This window comes from Sciurus vulgaris (assembly GCF_902686455.1).
Source record: "Sciurus vulgaris genome assembly, chromosome: 17".
NCBI lineage: Eukaryota > Metazoa > Chordata > Mammalia > Rodentia > Sciuridae > Sciurus > Sciurus vulgaris.
Window position 1 is genome coordinate 59,922,462 of NC_136478.1, and position 22,739 is coordinate 59,945,200.

The 22,739-nt window shown below is 40.5% G+C and overlaps 1 long non-coding RNA gene and 1 pseudogene across 2 annotated transcripts in view; both read left to right on the plus strand.

Annotated features, from left to right (window-relative positions):
• Positions 1-22,739, plus strand: part of LOC306648945 — a 440,075-nt gene that overhangs the window by 95,131 nt on the left and 322,205 nt on the right. The window lies entirely within an intron of this gene.
• Positions 13,574-16,376, plus strand: LOC306647895 (MAP kinase-activated protein kinase 2-like; annotated as a pseudogene). Its single transcript has one exon. The product of its transcript is annotated as an MAP kinase-activated protein kinase 2-like (transcript).

The following is a 22,739-nucleotide window of genomic DNA, read 5'->3' on the forward strand; positions in this document are numbered from 1 at the left end:
AAATTCAGATTGAACAAGGAAAATCACAAAAGACATGAGTGTAGTACAAAACATAATTAGAAACTATTTTGGAAATCTATACTCCAACAAAACAGAAAAACTCAAAGACATCAACAAGTTTCTAGAGACATATGAATTACCTAAACTGAACGAGGAGGAAGTACACAAATTAAATAAATCAATTTCAAGCAACGAAATAGAAGAGGTCATCAAAAGCCTACCAACAAAGAAAAGTCTGGGACCAGATGAATTCTCAGCCAAGTTCTACAAAACCTTTAAAGAAGAGCTCATTCCAATACTTCTCAAAGTATTCCATGAAATAGAAGAGGAGGGAAGCCTCCCAAACTCATTCTGTGAAGCCAATATCACCCTGATACCTAAACCACACAGAGACACATCGAGGAAAGAAATTTTCAGACCAATATCCTTAATGAATATCGATGCAAAAATTCTCAACAAAATTTTAACAAATTGCGTACAAAAATATATTAAAAAGATAGTGCACCATGATCAAGTGGGTTTTATCCCAGGGATACAAGGTTGGTTCAACATCCGGAAATCAATAAATTTCATACACCATATCAACAGACTTAAAGTTAAGAATCACATTATTATTTCAATAGACACAGAAAAAGCATTTGATAAAATACAGCATCCCTTCATGCTCAAAACATTAGAAAAAAATGGGGTAGTGGGAACACTCCTTAACATTGTAAAGGCCATCTATGCTAAGCCCATGGCCAATATCATTCTAAATGGTGAAAAACTGAAGGCATTCCCCCTAAAAACTGGAACAAGGCAGGGATGCCCTCTTTCACCACTTCTATTCAACATCATCCTTGAAACTCCAGCCAGAGCAATTAGACAAACCAAAGAAATTAAAGGGATACGAATTGGAGAAGAAGAACTCAAACTATCCCTGTTCGCTGATGACATGATTATATATTTAGAGGAACCTGGAAATTACACCAGAAACCTTTTGGAACTCATAAGTGAATTCAGTAAAATAGCAGGTTACAAGATCAAAGCTCATAAATCCAACATATTTTTATACATAAGTGATGAATCTTTGGAAAGAATAATTAGGAAAATTACCCCATTCACAATATCATCAAAAAAAATAAAATACTTGGGAATCAATCTCACAAAAGAGGTGAAAGACCTCTACAATGAGAACTACAGAACACTAAAGAAGAAATGAAAGAAAACCTTAGAAGATGGAAAGATCTCCCATGTTCTTGGATAGGAAGAATTAATATTGTCAAAATGGCCATACTACCAAAAGTGCTATACAGATTCAATGCAATTCCAATAAAATCCCAATGATATACCTTACAGAAATAGAGCAAGGAATTATGAAATTCAACTGGAAGAATAAGAAACCAGAATAGCTAAAGCAATCCTCAGTAGAAAGAGCAAAGCAGGGGTTATCGCAATACCAGATCTTCAACTCTATTACAAAGCAATAGTAACAAAAATGGCATGGTATTGGTACGAAAATAGACAGGTAGATCAATGGTACAGAATAGAGGACACGGACACAAAACCAAATAAATACAATTTTCTCATACAAGACAAAGGTGCCAAAAATATACAATGGAGAAAAGATAGCCTCTTCAACAAATGGTGCTGGGAAAACTGGAAAAACATATGCAACAGAATGAAATTAAACCCCTATATCTCACCCTGCACAAAACGCAACTCAAAATGGATCAGGGACCTTGGAATCAGATCACACCCCTGCATCTTATAGAAGAAAAAGTAGGTCCCAATCTTCAACTTGTTGGCTTAGGATCAGACTTCCTCAACAGGACTCCCATAGCACAAGAAATAAAAGCTAGAATCAACAACTGGGATAGATTCAAACTAAAAAGCTTTCTCTCAGCAAAGGAAACTATCATTAATGTGAAGAGAGAGCCTACAGAGTGGAAGAATGTCTTTGCCACTCATACTTCAGATAGAGCGCTAATTTCCAGAATCTATAAAGAACTCAAAAAACTCTACACCAAGAATACAAATAATCCAATCAACAAATGGGCTAAGGAAATGAACAGACAATTCACAGAAGAGGATGTACAAGCAATCAAGAGATATATGAAAAAATGTTCAACATCTGTAATAATAAGAGAAATGCAAATCAAAATACCCTAGGATTTCATCTCACCCCAATTAGAATGGCGATTATCAAGAACACAAGCAACAATAGGCATTGGCGAGGATGTGGGGACAAAGGTACACTCATACATTGCTGCTGTGGTTGCAAATTGCTGCAGCTACTCTGGAAAGCATTATGGAGATTCCTCAGAAAGCTTGGAATGGACCCACCATCTGACCCAGCTATCCCACTCCTTGGCCTATACCCAAAGGACTTAAAATCAGCATACTACAGAGATACAGCCACATCAAAGTTCATAGCTGCTCAATTAACCATAGCCAGATTGTGGAACCAACCTAGATGCCCTTCAGTTGATGAATGGATAAAGAAACTGTAGCATATATATATATACAATGGACTATTACTCTGCCATGAAGAATGATAAAATTATGGCATTTGCAGGCAAATGGATGAAATTGGAGAATATCATGCTAAGTGAGATAAGCCAATCTCAAAAAAACTAAAGGACGAATGACCTCGCTGATAAGCAGATGAGGACATATAATGGGGTGTGGGAGGGGTTAGCTTTAGCGTTAGGTTTCGGTTTAGGGTTAGGGATAAGGAGGGTGGTAAGAATGGAGGAAGGAAGGACTGTATAGAGGGAAAAGTGGGGTGGGAGGATGGGGGAAGGGAAAAAATAACAGAATGAATCAAACTACATTGCCCTATGTAAATTTATGATTACACAAATGGTATGCCTTGACTCCATGTACAAATAGAGAAACAACATGTATCCCATTTGTTTACAATAATAAAAAAAAAAGAATACAAATAATCCAATCAACAAATAGGCTAAGGAAATGGACACTTCACAGAAGAAGATGTACAAGCAATCAACAGATATATGAAAAAATGTTCAACATCACTAGTAATAAGAGAAATGCAAATCAAAACTACCCTAAGATTCCATCTCACCCCAATTAGAATGGCGATTATCAAGAACACAAGCAACAATAGGTGTTGGCGAGGATGTGGGGAGAAAGGTACACTCATATATTGCTGGTGGGGTTGCAAATTAGTGCAGCCACTCTGGAAAGCAGTTTGGAGATTCCTCAGAAAACTTGGAATGGAACCACCATTTGACCCAGCTATCCCACTCCTTGGCCTATAACCAAAGGACTTAAAACCAGCGTACTACAGAGATCCAGCCAGATCAATGTTCATTGCTGCTCAATTCACCATAGCCAGATTGTGAAACCAACCTAGATGCCCTTCAGTTGATGAATGGATAAAGAACTGTGGCATATATACACAATGGAATATTACTCTGCCATGAAGAATGATGAAATTATGGCAGTTGCAAGCAAATGGATGAAATTGGAGAATATCATGCTAAGTGAGATAAGCCAATCTTAAAAAACTAAAGGACAAATGATCTCGCTGATAAGCAATGAGGACATATAATGGGGGGTGGGAGGGGTTAGCGTTAGGGTTAGGGTTTGGTTTAGGGTCTGGGATAAGGAGGGTGGTAAGAATGGAGAAAGGAAGGTCTGTATAGAGGGAATAGAGGGGTGGGATGTGTGGGGGGAAGGGAAAAAATAATAACAATTAATCAAACAACATTACCCTATGTAAATTTATGATTACACAAATGGTATGCCTTGGCTCCATGTACAAATAGAGAAACAACATGTATCTCATTTGTTTACAATAAAAACAAACTAAGATTTCATCTGACTCCAGTCAGAATGGCAGTTATCAAGAATACAAGCGATAATAATTGTTGGTGAAGATGTGGGAAAAAATGTACACTCATATATTGTTGGTGGGACTGAAAAATGGTGAAAATCTGGAAAGTGAATAATGGTGAAATGCTCTGGAAAGCAGTATGGAGATTCCTAAGAACACATAGAATAGACTCACCATTTGACCCAGCTATCCCTCTCTGTGGTTTATACCAGAAGGACTTAATATCAGCATACTATAGTAACACAACAACATCAATGTTTATAGCATCCCAATTCACAATAGGTCAGCTATGCAACCAAACTAAATGCCCTTCAAAAGATGAATGGACCCCTGTGGCAGGCCCAGACTGCAGGGAGCTTCTTGGAGCAGGGCCAGCCAGAGAGAGGCTTCCATGCACAGCCAAAGGGTCCCCCATATCCACACACAGCTAGGCTACCCTGGCCTGGGCAGCAGACCAGACACAGGCCCAGACAAGACATGCCCCTTTGGCTGACCATCGGTCAACAAGTAGAGGTGCCTCTGCCCACTAGCAGGGAATATACCCAACCTGAAGGCCACCACACCTAGAGGGGCAGATTTCTTGTGGAGCACCGCATTATCAAGTTTCTCCAAGACTTCAGGCTACTGAAGGCTAGGGGTGAGTTATTGGAAATCTACAGGGACACTATAAGCCAATAGAGAAAATCTACTGTATCTCAGAGTTCCACTGATACCTGACCAATATGAGAAAAAAAGGGAAGAAAATGTCCCAAACAAACCTAGATGCTGCATTAACAAAATGCAATGACAGCATGGCAGAAGAAATGTCAGAAAGGGAATTCAGAAAGTACATGATTAAATGATCAGGGAAGTAAATGATGAGATGAAAGAGCAAATGCAGGCATTGAATGATTTCACCAATCAAAAGTTAAAGAGCAAATACGGGAAGCAAAAGATCATTTCAATAAACAGAGATACTGAAAAAAAAAAACAGAAATCCTTGAAATGAAAGAAACAATAAGCCAAATTTAAACCTCCACAGAAAGCATAAGTAATAGAATAGAACACCTGGAAGACAGAACATCAGACACTGAAGACAAAATATTTAACCTTGAAAACAAAGTTGAACAAACAAAGAGGATGGTAAGAAATCATGAACAGAATCTACAAGAATTATGGGATATCATGAAAAGGCTAAATTTAAGAATTATTGGGATTGAGGAAGGCACAGAGAAACAAACCAAAGGAATGAACAATCTATTCAATGAAATACTATCAGAAAATTTCCCAAATCTGAAGAATGAAATGGTAAATCAAGGACAAGAGGCTTATAAGACTACAAATATCCAAACTTAGACACACACCAAGGCACATTATAATGAAAATACCTAACATACAAAATAAAGACAGAATTTTAAAGGCTGTGAGAGAAAAGAATCAAATTACATTCACGGGGAAACCAATATGGATATCAACAGATTTTTCAATCCAGACCCTAAAAGCTAGAAGGGCCTGGAACATTTTTCAATCCCAGAAAGAAAAGGAATGCCAACCAAGAATCTTATACCCAGCAAAACTTACCTTCAGATTTGATGATGAAATAAAATCCTTCCATGATAAACAAAAGCTAAAAGAATTTACAAAAAGGAAGCTGGCGTTACAGAACATTCTCAGCAAAATATTCCATGAGGAAGAGAAGAAAAACAATGATTCAAATCACCAAAGGGAGGAACTATCCTAAAGTAATAGCCAAATAAAGGAGAAACCAAGTTGAGTCAAAAAACAAAAATGAGCCAAGTGACTGAGAATACAAATGGTTAAGATTAATAAACATTCAATAATAACCCTGAATGTTAATGGCCTGAATTCATCAAACAAAAGACATAGACTGGCAGATTGGATTAAAAAGAAAGATCCAAAAATATGCTGCCTGCAAGAGACTCATTTCATAGAAAGAGATAACCACAGATTAAAAGTGAAAGGATGTGAGAAAACAAACCATGCACATGGATTCAGTAAAAAAGCCAGAGTATCCATCTTCATATCAGATAATGTGGACTTCAAGCCAAAGTTAGCCAGAAGGGATAAAGAAGAACATTTCATACACTTTAAGGTAACCATAAATCAGCAGGACATAACAATCATAAATATCTATGCCCCAAACAGTGGCTCATCTATGTATGTCAAACGAATCCTTCTCAATTTCAGAAATAAAATGACCACAACAAAATAATACTAGGTGATTTTAACACACCTCACTCACCACTGGACAGATCCTCCAAACAAAAATTGAACAAAGAAACCATAGATCTCAATAACACAATCAATAATTTAGACTTAATGAACATTTATAGAATATACTATCCAACAAAGCAAATATACTTTCTTCTCAGCAGCACATTGATCCTTCTATAAAATAGACCATATTTTATGCCACAAATCTAATGTTAGCAAGTACAAAAAGATAGATGCTACCTTGTATTCTATCAGATCATAATGGACTGAAATTAGAAATAAATGACAGAGTAAAAAACAGAAGCTACTCCAGCACCTGGAGATTAAACAATATGCTATTATATGATGAATGGATAACAGAAGGCATCGGCAGGGAAATAATATTCCTAGATGTGAACAAGAACAAATATACATCATATCAAAATCTATGGATCACTATGAAAGCAGTACTTAGAGGAAATTTTATTTCATGGAGTGAATTCAATAAAAGAAGAAAAATAAACAATAAATGACCTAACACTGTAGCACAAAGCCCTAGATAAAGGAAAACAGAGCAACACCAAAAGTAGTAGAAGACAGGAAATAGTTAACATCAGAGCTGAAATCAATGAAATTGAAACAAAAGAAACAATTAAAAATTTGACAAAATAAATAGTTGGTTCTTTGAAAAAATAAACAAAACTGATAAACCCACACTAACAAAGAGAAGGAGAGAGAAAACTCGAATTACTAAAATTCGGAATGAACAAGGAAATATCACAACACACACGAGCAAAATACAAAACATAATTAGAAGCTATTTTGAAAATCTATACTCCAACAAAACAGAAAACCTCGAAGACATCAACAGGTTTCTAGAGACATATGAATTACCTAAACTGAACCAGAAGGGCATACACAATGTAAAAAGATCAACTTCAAGTAATGAAATAGAAGAAGTCATCAAAAGCCTACCAACAAAGAAAAGTTTGGGATCAGATGGGTTCTCAGCCAATTTCTACAAAACCTTTAAAGAAGAGCTCATTCAATACTTCTCAAAGTATTCCATGAAATAGAAGAGGAGGGAACCCTCCCAAACTCATTCTATGAAGCCAATATCACACTGATACCTAAACCAGACAGAGACACATCGAGGAAAGAAAATTTCAGACCAATATCCTTAATGAACATCAATGCAAAAATTCTCAACAAAATTTTAGCAAATCGCATACAAAAATATATTAAAAAGATAGTGCACCATGATCAAGTGGGTTTCATCCCAGGGATGCAAGTTTGGTTCAACATCCAGAAAACAATAAATGTAATTCACCATATCAATGAACTTAAAGTCAAGAATCATATGATTATTTCAATAGATGCAGAAAAAGCTTGTTTTGAGATACTGGGAGATAAGTGACACAATGTTGACAATTTTTGACAATAGTTCTAGCTTGTTCTTTAGTCAATTCAAAACGTTTTTGAAGAGTGTTAGTGTTAACATGGAAGCTTTTATGGAAATTTTCTGCTTCTAAGAACGTGGAAAAAATATGTACGTCTCTGGTAGCTACGTCTGCTAAAGCGTTACCCATACTGAGAGGTCCTGGTAACCCGGTATGAGCCCTAATATGTCCAACAAAAAAGGGTTCCTTACGATCCCAAATTAACTTTTGAATTGTACATAATAAGGAATGTATGGTAGATGCTGAGGGTATTTTTGGTACAATTTCTATGACATTTAGAGCATCGACTATGTATTTGCTGTCAGAGAACAGATTAAATGACTGATTTGGGAACATTTGGAAAATTTGACAAATGGCTAGAAGCTCTATCTTCTGGGAAGACTGTGAAGGATAAAGAAAAGTAAATGTCTGTGTTGGCATGACTATAGCAGCTGTTCCATTACTGGACCCATCAGAAAAGCAAGTTATAACATTCGATAGGGGATCTTTTCTGGTGACCTTAGGAAATATGAACGGGTGTGTGATGAACATTTGAATCATCGGGTCCCCGGGGTGGTGGTTATTAAAATTTGGATTATAATTACATATAATGGTAGCCCATACTTCTGATTCTTGTGCGAGCTCAATTATAGTTTCTGGTTTATAAGGAGTGATAATGTTTTTTGGAACAATGCCAAAAATTCCTATAGCATTAGTTATTGCCTTTTTTATTAACTTTCCGACTAATTCTGGATAACTCACTAGAGTTATCTTTTGGCTATAGTGAAGATGGACCCAGTAAATAGGTCCTTGTTGCCAGAACACTCCTGTAGGACTTCCTACAGGAGTGGCTATGATTATCAGTAATATAGGCTTAGTTATATCTACCCGATCTAAATGTGCCTTAGTAATGGCATCTTCTACCTTACACAATGCTCTTCTATCTTCTGTGGTAATTTCCCGGGGCCAAGCAGGATCACCACTTCCCTTAAGAATATCAGATAATGGTCCAAGGTCTTCAGTTGTTAATTTTAAATATGGTCTTACCCAGTTTATATCTCCCAAAAGTTTCTGGAAATTTTTTAATGTTTTTAATCTATCCATCGTAAAGGTAACCTTTGGGGGTCATATTAAGATTTTGTCAATTATGGCACCAAGGTACGTAATGCAGCAAGAACTCTGTAATTTATCCTCTGCTATTTCTAATCTGAATTGAAGATTTTTGACCAGCCCATCATATACTCTAAAAAGTTTGTCTTGATCAGGATGAACTAATAAGACATCATCCATATAATGATAGATCTTTAGGTCTTTATCAGATTTTCTAATATGTTGTAAAGCTTTGTCTACATAGACCACACACATAGTGAGGCTATTGGCCATGCCTTGCAGCAATACTGTCCATTCATATCTTTGATCAGGTCCTTCATGGTTAGTAGCCATGTAATTTTTATTGGCTCAGTGGCCCCCTCTGAAACCCAGTCCCTCTTTATTACTCCTCCTCATAGCTTGGATGGGTCCAGTTATTCCCTGTGAATGTGCTCCCAGTCCTTTTCCAGGTATAGATCCCTGGTTCACCAAGATATTACAAGCTATCAGGTTAATATGCATATGTTCATTAACCAACTTGATCTGTAATTGTCTTAATATGTCTTTCCCCTAGAAATTAATGGGTAAATCTCTTAAGAAATAGGGTTGGAAAGTACTGTAATTTCCTTCTGTATCTGTCCATTTCAATAACTGCGCACTCTGGGGTGAGTTTGAGGCAACCCCCAAACCTCATAAGGTCTGGTCAGCCTTTTGAAGAGGCCAATTTTTTGGCCATTGGGTCAATGTTATGATACTAAGATCAGCTCCAGTGTCTAATAACCCATTAAATTCCTTGTCATTTATTCTTATAGTATACATGGGGTAAGTGTTTAGATCTAAGGCAAGCATGGTCATAGGTTCCCCCATGGATCCAAACCCCAATTTATTTCTTTTATTCTTTTTTGCTAAATATTTGTCATCTTCACTGGGTATCACCAGTATTTGTGCTATTTTATCCCCCTGATTTATAACAGAAATACCTTTTGGGGAACTGACCATTATTTTTATCTCTCCCTCATAATCTGGATCAATTACTCCTGGTGTTATATGGAGTCCTCTTAGGGCAGCAGAACTGTGCCCTATTAGTAAACCTACTGTTCCCAATTTAAGAAGTCCATAGATACCTGTAGGTATTAATTGAACCAACATTTCTGGAGTTAATACTATTCTGGCGGCAGCACAGAGGTCCAATCCTGTGCTTCCTGTTGTATGTCTGATGAGGGAATTAATGGATAATGGGTTCAAAGGATCATTCTGAAGGGATCCGCCACTGGCTGTCCTTCCTTCAGGGCTCCAAATATTTGTGGGGCCTGAGCCTCAGGGCCCCTCATCTTGTTTTTTGGGAGTGATTTTCCTTCAATGTCAATTACAAATTTACACTCACTTGCCCAATGTTTTCCTTTTTAACATTTTGGACATACTCCGGGTATTTTTTTGTATGTACTATGACTTGGGTTTGGACAGTCCCTTTTAAAATTTCCTGGCTGTCCACATGAAAAACAGCTTTTGGGTTTGGCCCTCATAGCTTGACTTATGCCTTGAGTGACAGCAGCTGCTAGTACTTGACCCTGTATAGCTGACTTATTAATATCTCTGCATATTTTTAAGTAGGTATTGAGATCCCTATTTTTCCATGGCCTAATTGCTTCCCTGCACCATTTATTAGCTTGTTCATATGCTAACTGTTTAATTAAAGGCATTGCTTGTTCTGAATCCCCAAACACTCTGCCTGCTATTTGTAACAGATGGTCTACAAACTCTGCATATGGTTCATTTGAACCCTATAAAACCTTGGATAATTGCCCTTGCAAGTCCCCATGACCTTGTAATGTTTTCCACACTTTAACAGCGGTGGTAGCTATCTGAAGATAGACTGCTGGATCATACATAATTTGTTGCTGTTGTTCAGCATATGGTCCTTGTCCCAGCAACATATCCAGGTTTCGTTGATGGAAACCTGCAGCTACATTTCTATGATCTGTCTCTGCACAGAGCTCTTGATTGGTTACTTTTCACATTAAATATTGTCCACCACGCAAAACTGCTCGACACATACTTGCCCAATCACTAGGAGTCAGATTAGGTGTTGCGACGGATTCCACCATACTCATGGTAAACAGAGCTTGGGGCCCATAAGTAGCAACTGCCTCTTTAAGATTTTTTTATTGTTTTAAATTCTAGGGCCTGATGAAATCGCTGCCCCTAACAGTCCGCCAAGACTGGGCAGGACAGTATTAATGGGCCTTCCACAGGGTCCCAGCGATCCCCGGTATCACTTGGGACTCCACCACAACAAGGCCAACAAGAGTGCCCACAAAATGTCGGGTCCTCCCACCTTTTATCATAAGGGGGAGCTGAGAGGGTAATTATCTCATGATCATTTCTGCCTTTTAGCAACTCTGCAGTGTTAACTCACCTATTTTCTAGTTCCTCCCCAGTATCTCCTTCCTCCTGAGAACCTCCTTCCTGTTTCTGGCTACTCCAGATAACTTCCTCCTCAATCTCTTCTAGCACTTCTTCTCCTTCTTGTAATATATTTTTTATACCTCCTTTTTGAATTATTCCTTCAGACTGATTTTGTGATAATTCCAAACCCATCTTTCACTAATAAATAAATTTGATACAGGACAAAGACCACACTAACAGTAGTACAAACATACAAACAACACTAAATACATGCACTCCAGAGCTCCTTTATCATCCTCTTTATATTTCATCACCTGGCCAGCTATCCTGAGTGCCTAACTGCCTTAGAGAGAGACAGGGCCTCAGCTTACCTGAGCACCTAACTGCCCTAGAGACAGGGGTTACCTGCCCTAGAGACAGGGTCTCAGCTTACCTGAGTACCTAACTGCCCTAGGGACAGGGGTTAACTGCCCTAGAGACAGGGTCTCAGCTTACCTGAGCACCTAGGTGCACTAGGGACAGGGGCTCAGCTTTCCCTGGTCAGCTACCCTGAGCACCTAACTGCCTCAGAGAGACAGGGCCTCAGCTTACCTCACTACTTAGAGCAAGATTCTTGAATTTCACAAACACACAAACAACACAAAATACACGCACTTTTGCACTTCACTACCTGGCCAGCTATCTTGAGCATCTAACTGCCTTAGAGACAGGGGCTGCAGCTTACCTCACTACTCACCATTTGAGTTCTCGGGAGGGGAGACGAACTCAGAATTCCCCGTACAGGCCACCATTTGACTCCATCCAGCGGAGTCAATTTGGCACAGGGGACAAAAGAATAGCGAGGCTCTTGAATTTGGAATGGTTTATTGATGAATCAGGAAACCCGGGAACTGGAACCTCGAACCTGGAACCTCCAACCTTGAACCTGGGGCCTTGAACCTTGAACTCCAGCACTCGAGGAGAGCCGGCTTATATCTCCTCCAGGAGGTGAAGGGTAGGGCTGACGCCAATTATGCAAAGATTAGGTGAGGAGCTAGCTGCCCAATCATGGTAAAGGTCAAAACAAGCAGGCATGATCAGGAGCACTGGGGAACACCTGTGCACGCGTTGTGTATGTGGACTTAATCAGATATGGCCAATGAAAAATCACCTGGTTGTGCTTATGTTAATCAACCTCCTCACCGCCAATGTGATCAAAGCAACCTCTGGCTGGGTGCCAGGCGCCATTCCGGTGCAGTCCACATGACATAGCCCCCAACACTGTTATATGCCTGTTAGCACAAGATGCACACATGGACAGCTAGGGTTGAGTGTAGGAGTATATAAGGACTTGATGGGATACTAATTTTGAACCAATCGAACTCCATGAATGGTAGAGAGAAGCAATGGCATTTTGTGACTTTCTGTACCCTGTTTTAAAGGAGAAGGTAATTTTCAATTTAAAGTCAAAATGAGGAGGTTGATTGCCATCGCTGAGCCCGACCCCAGACCGAGGTCGGACACCATCACTGAACCCACCTGCTGCCCCACACCGAGGTCAGTCACCACCACTGAGCCCACCCGCCCCCCACACCGAGGTCAGACACCACTACTGAGCCCACCTGCACCCCCACACCCAGGTCAGACACCACCGCTGAGCCTGCCCCCCACACCAAGGTCAGATGCCATCACTGAGCTGCCCCACACCGAGGTCACATGCCTTGCTGAGACCACCCCCCATACTGAGGTCAGATGTCACCTCTGAACCTACCAGCTCCCCACACCAAGGTCACATGCCATCACTGAGCCCGCCCCCCACACTGAGGTTGGTTGCCAGCACCGAGCCCACGACCCCCACAGACAGATTGGTGCTGAGCCCCCACCCCACCCCCACATCACTTAAAGAGGCCAGCAACTGTGACTGCCTTTCGGCCCCCCTACTGCTGAGGGACACTCTGTCTGCCTCTGGGCTAACTCAGCACGCCCTCACTGGGGCTCCCCAGCTTCCCTGGAGGCTGGTGCAAGCATTTTGAATTATTCCTGAGGGCATGGCCATCATCATTGGAAGGGTGGTTTCCTTCCTGACACACCTACAGGAGACTGGAGTTCCTTAGACAGGTACCTCTATTTACTCACTTACATCCTACATCCTTCCCCATCCTCTTGTTCACAACTAAAAACACTGCAAGTAGTAATTGAATTGATCCTGTTTATTTTAATAATGTTAAAGTCTTTATACGGGCTATCTGGTTCAGGGCTACATTTTCTCTACATTGGGTGCTACTGGTATTGCTATCCCCTTTGAAGGAGAGGTAGTGGAAAACTGCAGGGTCATAATAAGCCTGCAGGGTGGAAAACTTCAGTATCTCTGATATTCACTACTAGAGGGGAATATATAGAAACAATATAAAAAAACAGGGGAAGAAAGGTGTCCCTAACAAACCAAGATGCTATTGTTATAGACTCCAATGACAGCATGGCAGTAGAAATGACAGAAAAAGAGTTTAGAATCTGCATACTTAGTTGTGACGCGGCCGCCGGCCCGGGGCTGGGTACATTGTCGCGGGGCCGCTTCCCGCCTGGCCAGGCCCCGCCGTCCTGCGTTCCCCGGGGGAACCGGCGCAGGGCGGGACCCACGGAGCCCCGCGACCCGCCGAGCCTGGAGCCGGGCCAGGGCGGGGAAGCCGGCTCCAGCCCGGAGCAAACTTCGGAGCCGGGCGGGGGGTGGCGGGGACCCCGTCCCGAGCCGGAGGAGGGGGCGGCCGCGGGCCCTCCCGCCTCTGCGCCCGCGTCTCCGGGCACCATGCTGTCCAACTCCCAAGGCCAGACCCCGCCGGTGCTGTTCCCCAACCCGCCGCCGCCGCCGCCGCAGCCCCCCGCCCCGGCCCAGCCTCACCCCCCCGGCCCAGCCGCCGCCGCTGCCCCCCCAGCAGTTCCCCCAGTTCCACGTCAAGTCCAGCCTGCAGATCAAGAAGAACGCCATCATCGACGACTACAAGGTCACCAGCCAGGTTCTGGGACTGGGCATCAACGGGAAAGTTTTGCAGATCTTCAACAAGAGGACCCAGGAGAAATTCGCCCTTAAAATGCTCCAGGACTGCCCCAAGGCCCGCAGGGAGGAGCTGCACTGGCGTGCCTCCCAGTGCCCACACATTGTGCGCATCGTGGATGTCTACGAGAACCTCTATGCAGGCAGGAAGTGCCTGCTGATTGTCATGGAGTGTTTGGATGGTGGAGAACTATTTAGCCGAATCCAGGACCGAGGAGACCAAGCGTTCACAGAAAGAGAAGCGTCAGAAATCATGAAGAGCATTGGTGAGGCCATCCAGTATTTGCACTCAATCAACATTGCTCATCGGGATGTCAAGCCCGAGAATCTCTTATACACCTCTAAAAGGCCCAATGCCATTCTGAAACTCACTGATTTTGGCTTTGCCAAGGAAACCACCAGCCATAATTCTTTGACCACTCCTTGTTATACACCGTACTACGTGGCTCCGGAAGTGCTGGGCCCAGAGAAGTATGACAAGTCCTGTGACATGTGGTCCTTAGGTGTCATCATGTACATTCTGCTCTGTGGCTATCCCCCCTTCTATTCCAACCACGGCCTTGCTATCTCTCCGGGCATGAAGACTCGCATCCAAATGGGCCAATATGAATTTCCCAATCCAGAGTAGTCAGAAGTATCAGAGGAAGTGAAGATGCTTATCCGGAACCTGCTGAAAACAGAGCCCACTCAGAGAATGACCATCACAGAGTTTATGAACCACCCCTGGATCATGCAATCAACAAAGGTCCCTCAAACTCCACTGCACACCAGCCGAGTCCTGAAGGAGGACAAGGAACGGTGGGAGGATGTCAAGGAGGAGATGACCAGTGCCTTGGCCACAATGTGTGTCGACGATGAGCAAATCAAGATAAAAAAGATTGAAGACGCATCCAACCCTCTGCTTCTGAAGAGGCGGAAGAAGGCTCGGGCCCTGGAGGCTGCAGCCCTGGCCCACTGAGCCGCTGAGCCCTCCTGCCCACGGGAGGACAAGCAATAACTCAACATGAATTTATTTTTTAAATGAAGAGACACAGACTGTCCACTCTGCCTCCTCTCCTCTGCAGCTGCATGGAGCCTGGGACAGTGTCAGGAGCTGAGTCCTGCCTTTGGTCCCAGCCACCCCAGAGAGGGAGGGCCTGGGAGGCTGTGGAGAGGGAGCAAGCAGCTCTCGCCCCTGTGCTCATTTTGCAATTTTATCTGCGATTTGACTTAGAGTTTTTATGAAACCTCTTTTGTTGTCCTTTCCCTTTTTCCCCTTCCTTTCTACCAGACACCTTCCCCTCTGGATACTGCAAAGGTTTGGGGCTTGTCCAAGGGTATTTGTGGAAACTGTTACAGGGAGTGTCCCTGTGTTGTCCCTTCTGCCCTCCCAGTTTTCTCACTACAGTCCTGGGTCCCCACTGGCTCAGGCATTCTGGGGGCTCAAGGCTACCCTTGGAAGGGTTGCCACCCACCTCCTCTACTGGAGAGCCCTCAGGTGTCACCAGTGTGCTGGACAGATAGGAGTGTGTGTGTGTGTGTGTGTGTGTGTGTGTGTGTGTGTGCATGTGCGCGTGCCCACATCTGTGCCTGGGACTGCATTCAAGGGGCCGGGCAGGCGGGGCTGCAGAACCTCCCGTCCCTGCCTGTGCTGAGCCTGCCGAAGTGCCTGGGAAGCCTGTCCAGACCCAGAGCCAGGCCTCCGTGGCCTGTTAGCTGGGTTCCAGGAGGCAGAAAGGAGTGAAGATGGACCCTCAGGACTCCTGCCTGAGTAGTGCTGATCCTCGGGCTTCTTGAGGCACTAACCTACCAGAATAGCCTCTGTTTCCCCTTCTTGCCATTATTAACCCATTCTTGTTTATTTTTCTTAAATTTTTAGTTATTTCTCAGTGGGCAGCCTCTCAGGTCACATGGGTGAGCCCGGGTAGGTCAGACTGCAGAGCTTCTGTGTTTCAGGTGTCTCCTGGGCTCTGGGGCATCAGCCAGCTACTCTTTGTGGGCAAGGGTAGGACCACTTTTGTGGCCCTCCCTCAAATTTCCACTGTGTGGCCTAGTGGGTGGGGGTAGTCTTCGCACCAAAGATGTCCCCACTCTGCCCCCTGCCCATTAGCCACTGTATCCCCCCTGACTCGGCCTGTGAGGAGAGGGGGCGCCCCAGTATTGAGGAGCAGCAGCGTGGGAAGAGTCCTCAGTGCCATGGTCCCACATTCCTTCCTCCCCCTGGAGGAGGGAGCGGCTCCCTCAGGGGCTGGTGGTGGAGGGCCTCTGGGTCTTCTCTGGGCCTGGGGGCAGGGCCCTGGGTGCCTACAACACCGCCCTTGTCTGTGATGGTGTGTCAAGCACTCAGACTGTTGTAAACTGTTGTTTTGTATGAACGAATTTGTCTTTACTAAACAGATTTAATAGTTAAAAAAAAAAGAATCTGCATACTTAAAATGATCTGTGAAACAAAGATAAGAGAGCAAATGCAGGCAATACATGACCATTCCAATAAACAGTTAAAGGAGAAAATGCAGGAAGCAGAAAAACACTTCAATAAAGAGAAAGAGATTCTGAAAAAACAATACTTGAAATTGAAAAAACTACAAACCAAAATGAAAACTCAATATAAAGCATCACCAACAGAATAGACCTCAAGGAAGATGGAATCTCAGACAATGGCAACAAAATATTTAATCTTGAAAATAAAGTTGAACAAACTGAGCAGATGTTAAGAAGTCATAAATGGAACCTCCAGTAATTATGGGATATCATGAAAATATCAAATTTAAGAATTATTGGGATTGAGGAAGGCACAGAGATACAAACCAAAGACATGAACAACCTCTTCAATGAAATAATATCAGAAAATTTTCCAAACCTGAAAAATGAAATGGAAAATCAGATACAAGAGGTTTACAGAACACCAGGTGCACAAAACTACAACAGAACCACACCAAGACACATTATAATGAAAATACCTCATATACAAAATAAAGATAGGATTTTAAAGGCTGCGAAAAAAAGCATCAGATTACATATAAGGGGAAACCAATGCAAATATCAGCAGATTTCTCAGCAGAGACTCTAAAAGCAAGAAAGACCTGGAAAAATATGTTTCAAGCTCTGAAAGAACACAGATGCCAACATAGAATCCTATACCCAGCAAAACTAACAATCAGATTTGAAAATGAAATAAAATCTTTCCACAATATACAAAAGTTAAAATAATTTACAAATAGAATTCCTGCCCTACAGAACATTCTCAGCAAAATATTTCGTGAGGAGGAAGTGAAAAACAACAATACAAGTCAGCAAAGGGTGGAACAACCATAAGGAAAAGCCAACCAAAGGACAAGTAAAAAACCAAAAATAAGCCAAAATGAACAGGAATACAAATCATATCTCAATAATAATGGCCTAAAGTCAATAATCAATAGAAATACACTGGCAGATTGGATTAAAAGAAAGATCCAACAATATGTTGCCTACAAGAGACTCACCTCATAGAAAAAGATACCCATAGACTAAAGGTGAAAGGATGGGGAAAAACATACCATGCATATAGACTCAGCAAAAAAGCTGGAGTATCCATCCTCATTTCAGATAATGTGGACTTCAAGCCAAAGTTAGAAGGGATAAAGAAGGTCATTTCATACTGCTTAAGGGAAGCATAAATCAGCAAGATATAACAATCATAAACATCTATGCCCCAAACAGTGGCTCATCCATGTATGTCAAACAAATCCTTTTCAAATTCAGAAACCAAATAGACCATATACTAGGTGATGTTAACATGCTGCTCTCACCACTGGACAGATCTTCCAGACAAATATTGAACAAAGAAACCATAGATCTCAATAACACAATCAATAATTTAGACTTAACAGACATTTATAGAATATACCATCCAACCAAGAGCGAATACACTTTCTTCTCAGCAGCACATGGATCCTTCTCTAAAATAGACCATATATTATGCCACAAAGCTAATGTTAGCAAATACAAGAAGATAGAGACACTAGCATGTATTCTATCAGATCATAATGGATTGAAGTTAGAAATAAATGAAAGAGTAAAACACAGAAACTATTCCAACATCTGGAGATTAAACAATATGCTATTATATGATGAATGGATAACAGGAGATATTAGGAAGGAAAATTAAAAATTCTTAGAGGTAAATGAGAACAAAGAAACATCATATCAAAATCTCTTGGACACTATGAAAGCAGTACTTAGAGGGAAATTTATTTCATGGAGCGCATTTAATAAAAGACGTAAAACTCAACAAATAAATGACCTAACACTGAAGATCAAAGCCCTAGAAAAAAAAGAACAGACCAGCACCAAAAGTAGTAGAAGACAGGAAATAGTTAAACTCAGAGCTGAAATCAATGAAATTGAAACAAAAGAAACAATACAAAAAATTGACAAAATAGTTGGTTCTTCAAAAAAATAAACAAAATTGATAAACCTTTAGCCACACTAACAAAGAGAAGACGAGAGAAAACACAAATCACTAAAATTCGGAATGAACAAGGAAATATCACAACAGACAGGATTGAAACACAAAACATAATTAGAAGCTATTTTGAAAATCTATAATCCAACAAAATAGAAAATTTTGAAGATATCAACAGGTTTCTAGAGACATATGAATTGCCTAAAATGAACGAGGAGGACATACACAATTGAAACAGACGAATTTCAAGCTCTGAAATAGAAGAAGTCATCAAAAGCCTACCAACAAAGAAAAGTCCGGGACCAGATGGGTTCTCAGCCGAGTTCTACAAAACCTTTAAAGAAGAGCTCATTCCAATACTTCTCAAAGTATTCCATAAAATAGAAGAGGAGGGAACCCTCCCAAACTCATTCTATGAAGCCAATATCACACTGATACCTAAACCAGACAGAGACTCATCAAGGAAAGAAAATTTCAGACCAATATCCTTAATGAACATCAATGCAAAAATTCTCAGCAAAATTTTAGCAAATCGCATACAAAAACATATTAAAAATATAGTGCACCATGATCAAGTGGGTTTCATCCCAGGGATGCAAGGTTGGTTCAACATCAGGAAATCAATAAACGTAATTCACCATATCAATAGACTTAAAGTCAAGAATCACATGATTATTTCAATTAATGCAGAAAAAGCATTTGATAAAATATAGCACTCCTTCATGCTCAAAACACTAGAAAAAATAGGGATAGTGGGAACATTCCTTAACATTGTAAAGGCCATTTATGCTAAGCCCATGGCTAATATCATTCTAAATGGTGAAAAACTGAAAGCATTCCCCCTGAAAACTGGAACAAAGCAGGGATGCCCTCTTTCACCACTTCTATTCAACATCGTTCTTGAGACTCTAGCCAGAGCAATTAGACAAACCAAAGAAATTAAAGGGATACGAATTGGAAAAGAAGAACTCAAATTATTCCTGTTCACTGATGACATGATTATATATTTAGAGGAACCTGGAAATTCCACCAGAAAACTCTTAGAACTCATAAGTGAATTCAGTAAAGTAGCAGGTTACAAGATCAATGCTCATAAATCCAACGAATTTTTATACATAAGTGATGAATCTTCAGAAAGAGAAATTAGGAAAACTACCCCATTCGCAATAGCCTCGAAAAAATAAAATACTTGGGAATCAATCTCACAAAAGAGGTGAAAGACCTCTATAATGAGAACTACAAAACACTAAAGAAAGAAATTAAAGAACACCTTAGAAGATGGAAAGATCTTCCATGTTCTTGGATAGGAAGAATTAATATTGTCAAAATGGCCATACTACCTAAAGTGCTATACAAATTCAGTGCAATTCCAATTAAAATCCCAATGATGTACCTTACAGAAATAGAGCAAGCAATTATGAAATTCATCTGGAAGAATAAGAAACCGAGAATAGCTAAAGCAATCTTTAGCATGAAGAGTGAAATCGGGGGTATTGCAATACCAGATCTTCAACTCTACTACAAAGCAATAGTAACAAAAACGGCATGGTATTGGTACCAAAATAGAAAGGTAGATCAATGGTACAGAATAGAGGACACGGACACAAACCCAAATAAATACAATTTTCTCATACTAGACAAAGGGGCCAAAAATATGCAATGGAGAAAAGATAGCCTCTTCAACAAATGGTGCTGGGAGAATTGGAAATCCATATGCAACAGAATGAAACTAAACCCATATCTCTCACCATGCATGAAACTAAACTCAAAATGGATTAAGGACCTCGGAATCAGACCAGAGACCCAGCAGATTGTAGAAGAAAAAGTAGGTCCAGATCTTCAATATGTCGACTTAGGACCAGACTTCCTTAACAGGACTCCCATAGCACAAGAAATAAAAGCAAGAATCAATAACTGGGATAGATTCAAACTAAAAAGCTTTCTCTCAGCAAAGGAAACTATCAGCAATGCGAAGAGAGAGCCTACAGAGTGGGAGAATATCTTTGCCAATCATACTTCAGATACAGCACTAATCTCCAGAATCTATAAAGAATTCAAAAAACTCTACTCCAAGAACACAAATAATCCAGTTGACAAATGGGCTAAGGAAATGAGTAGACGCTTCACAGAAGAAGATCTACAAGCAATCAACAAACATATGGAAAAATGTTCAACATCTCTAGTAATAAGAGAAATGCAAATCAAAACCACCCTAAGATTCCATCTCACCCCAATTAGAATGGCGATTATCAAGAATATGAGCAACAACAGGTGTTGGCGAGGATGTGGGGAGAAAGGTGCACTCATACATTGCTGGTGGGGCTGCGAATTAGTGCAGCCACTCTGGAAAGCAGTGTGGAGATTCCTTAGAAAACTTGGAATGGAACCACCATTTGACCCAGCTATCCCACTCCTTGGCCTATACCCAAAGGACTTAAAATCAGCATACTACAGAGGTACAGCCACATCAATGTTCATAGCTGCTCAATTCACAATAGCCAGGCTGTGGAACCAACCTAGATGTCCTTCAATTGATGAATGGATAAAGAAACTGTGGTATATATATACAATGGAATATTACTCAGCCATAAAGAATGATAAAATTATGGCATTTGCAGGCAAATGGATGAAATTGGAGAATATCATGCTAAGTGAGATAAGCCAATCTCAAAAAGCCAAAGGACGAATGATATCGCTAATAAGTGGATGATGACACATAATGGGGGGAGGGAAGGGTTAGTGTTAGGGTTAGAGTTAGGGTAGGGAGGGGGGCAAGTATGGAGGAAGGAAGGACTGTGTAGAGGGAAAAGAGGGGTGGGAGGGGTGAGAGGAAGGGAAAAAATAACAGAATAAATCAAACAACATTACTCTATATAAATTTATGATTACACAAATGGTATGCCTTTATGCCATGTACAAACAGAGAAACAACATGTACCCCATTTGTTTACAATAAAAAAAATATATATTAATTATAAAAAAAACAAAAATAAGCCAAAATGACCAGGAATACAAATCATATCTCAATAATAATGGCCTAAAGTCAATAATCAAAAGACATAGACTAGCAGATTGGATTAAAAAGAAATACCCAACAATATGCTGCCTTCGAGAGACTCATCTCATAGAAAAAGACATCTAAAGACTAAAGCTGAAAGGATGGGGAAAAACATACCATGAACACAGACCCAGTAAAAAAGCAGGGGTTTCCATCCTCATATCAAATAAAGGGGATTTCAAACATAAGTTAGTCAGAAGAGATAAAGAAGGACATTTCATACTGCTTAAGGGATGCATAAAACAGCAAGATATAACAATTTTAAATATGTATGCCCCAAACAATGGAACATCTATAAATGTCAAACAAACCCTTCTCAATTTTAAGAATCAAATAGACAAAAACACATTAATACTGGGGGACTTTAACACACTCTTCTCACCACTGGATAGATCCTCCAGACAAAAACTGAACAAAGAAACTATAAAACTAAGTACTAAAATCAATGATATAGACTTAATGGCTATTTATCAAGTATTTCATCCATCATTGAGCGGCTATACTTTCTTCTCAGCAGCTCATGGATCCTTCTCCAAAATAAACCATAAGGTATGCCACAAAAAAGCTATTAGTAAATACAAAAAATAGAGATCCTACCCTGTATCCTATCAGACCATAATGGAATGCAATTAGAAATGAACGAAAAAATAACAAAACAAAAACCACTCATTCACCTGGAGACTAAATAATATGCTATTGAATGATGCAATGATAAAAGAAGACATCAGGGAAGAAATAAAAGAAAATTTAGAGGTAAATGAGAACAATGACACAACAAGTCAAAATCTCTGGGACACTATGAAAGCAGTACTAAGATGAAAGTTCATTGCATTGAGTTCATACATTAAAAAAATAAAAAGTCAACAACTAAATGACCTAACATTACATCTCAAAGCCCTAGAAAAAGAAGAACAAATCAACACCAAAAATAGTAGAAGACAGGAAAGAATTAAAATCAGAGCTGAAATCAATGAAATTGAAACAAGGGAAACAATTCAAAAAATTGAAAAAACAAAAAGTCTGTTCTTTGAGAAAGTACACAAAATTGATAAACCCCTATCTACACTAATGAAGAGAAGCAGAGAGAAAACTCAAATTACTAGAATTCATAATGAAAAAGGAAAGAGCATGACAGACACCATTGAAATACATAACATAATTAGAAGCTACTTTGAAAATATATACTCCAAAAAATAGAAAATATCGAAGACATTGACAAACTTTTAGAGACATATGATCCTCCCATGCTGAATCAGGAA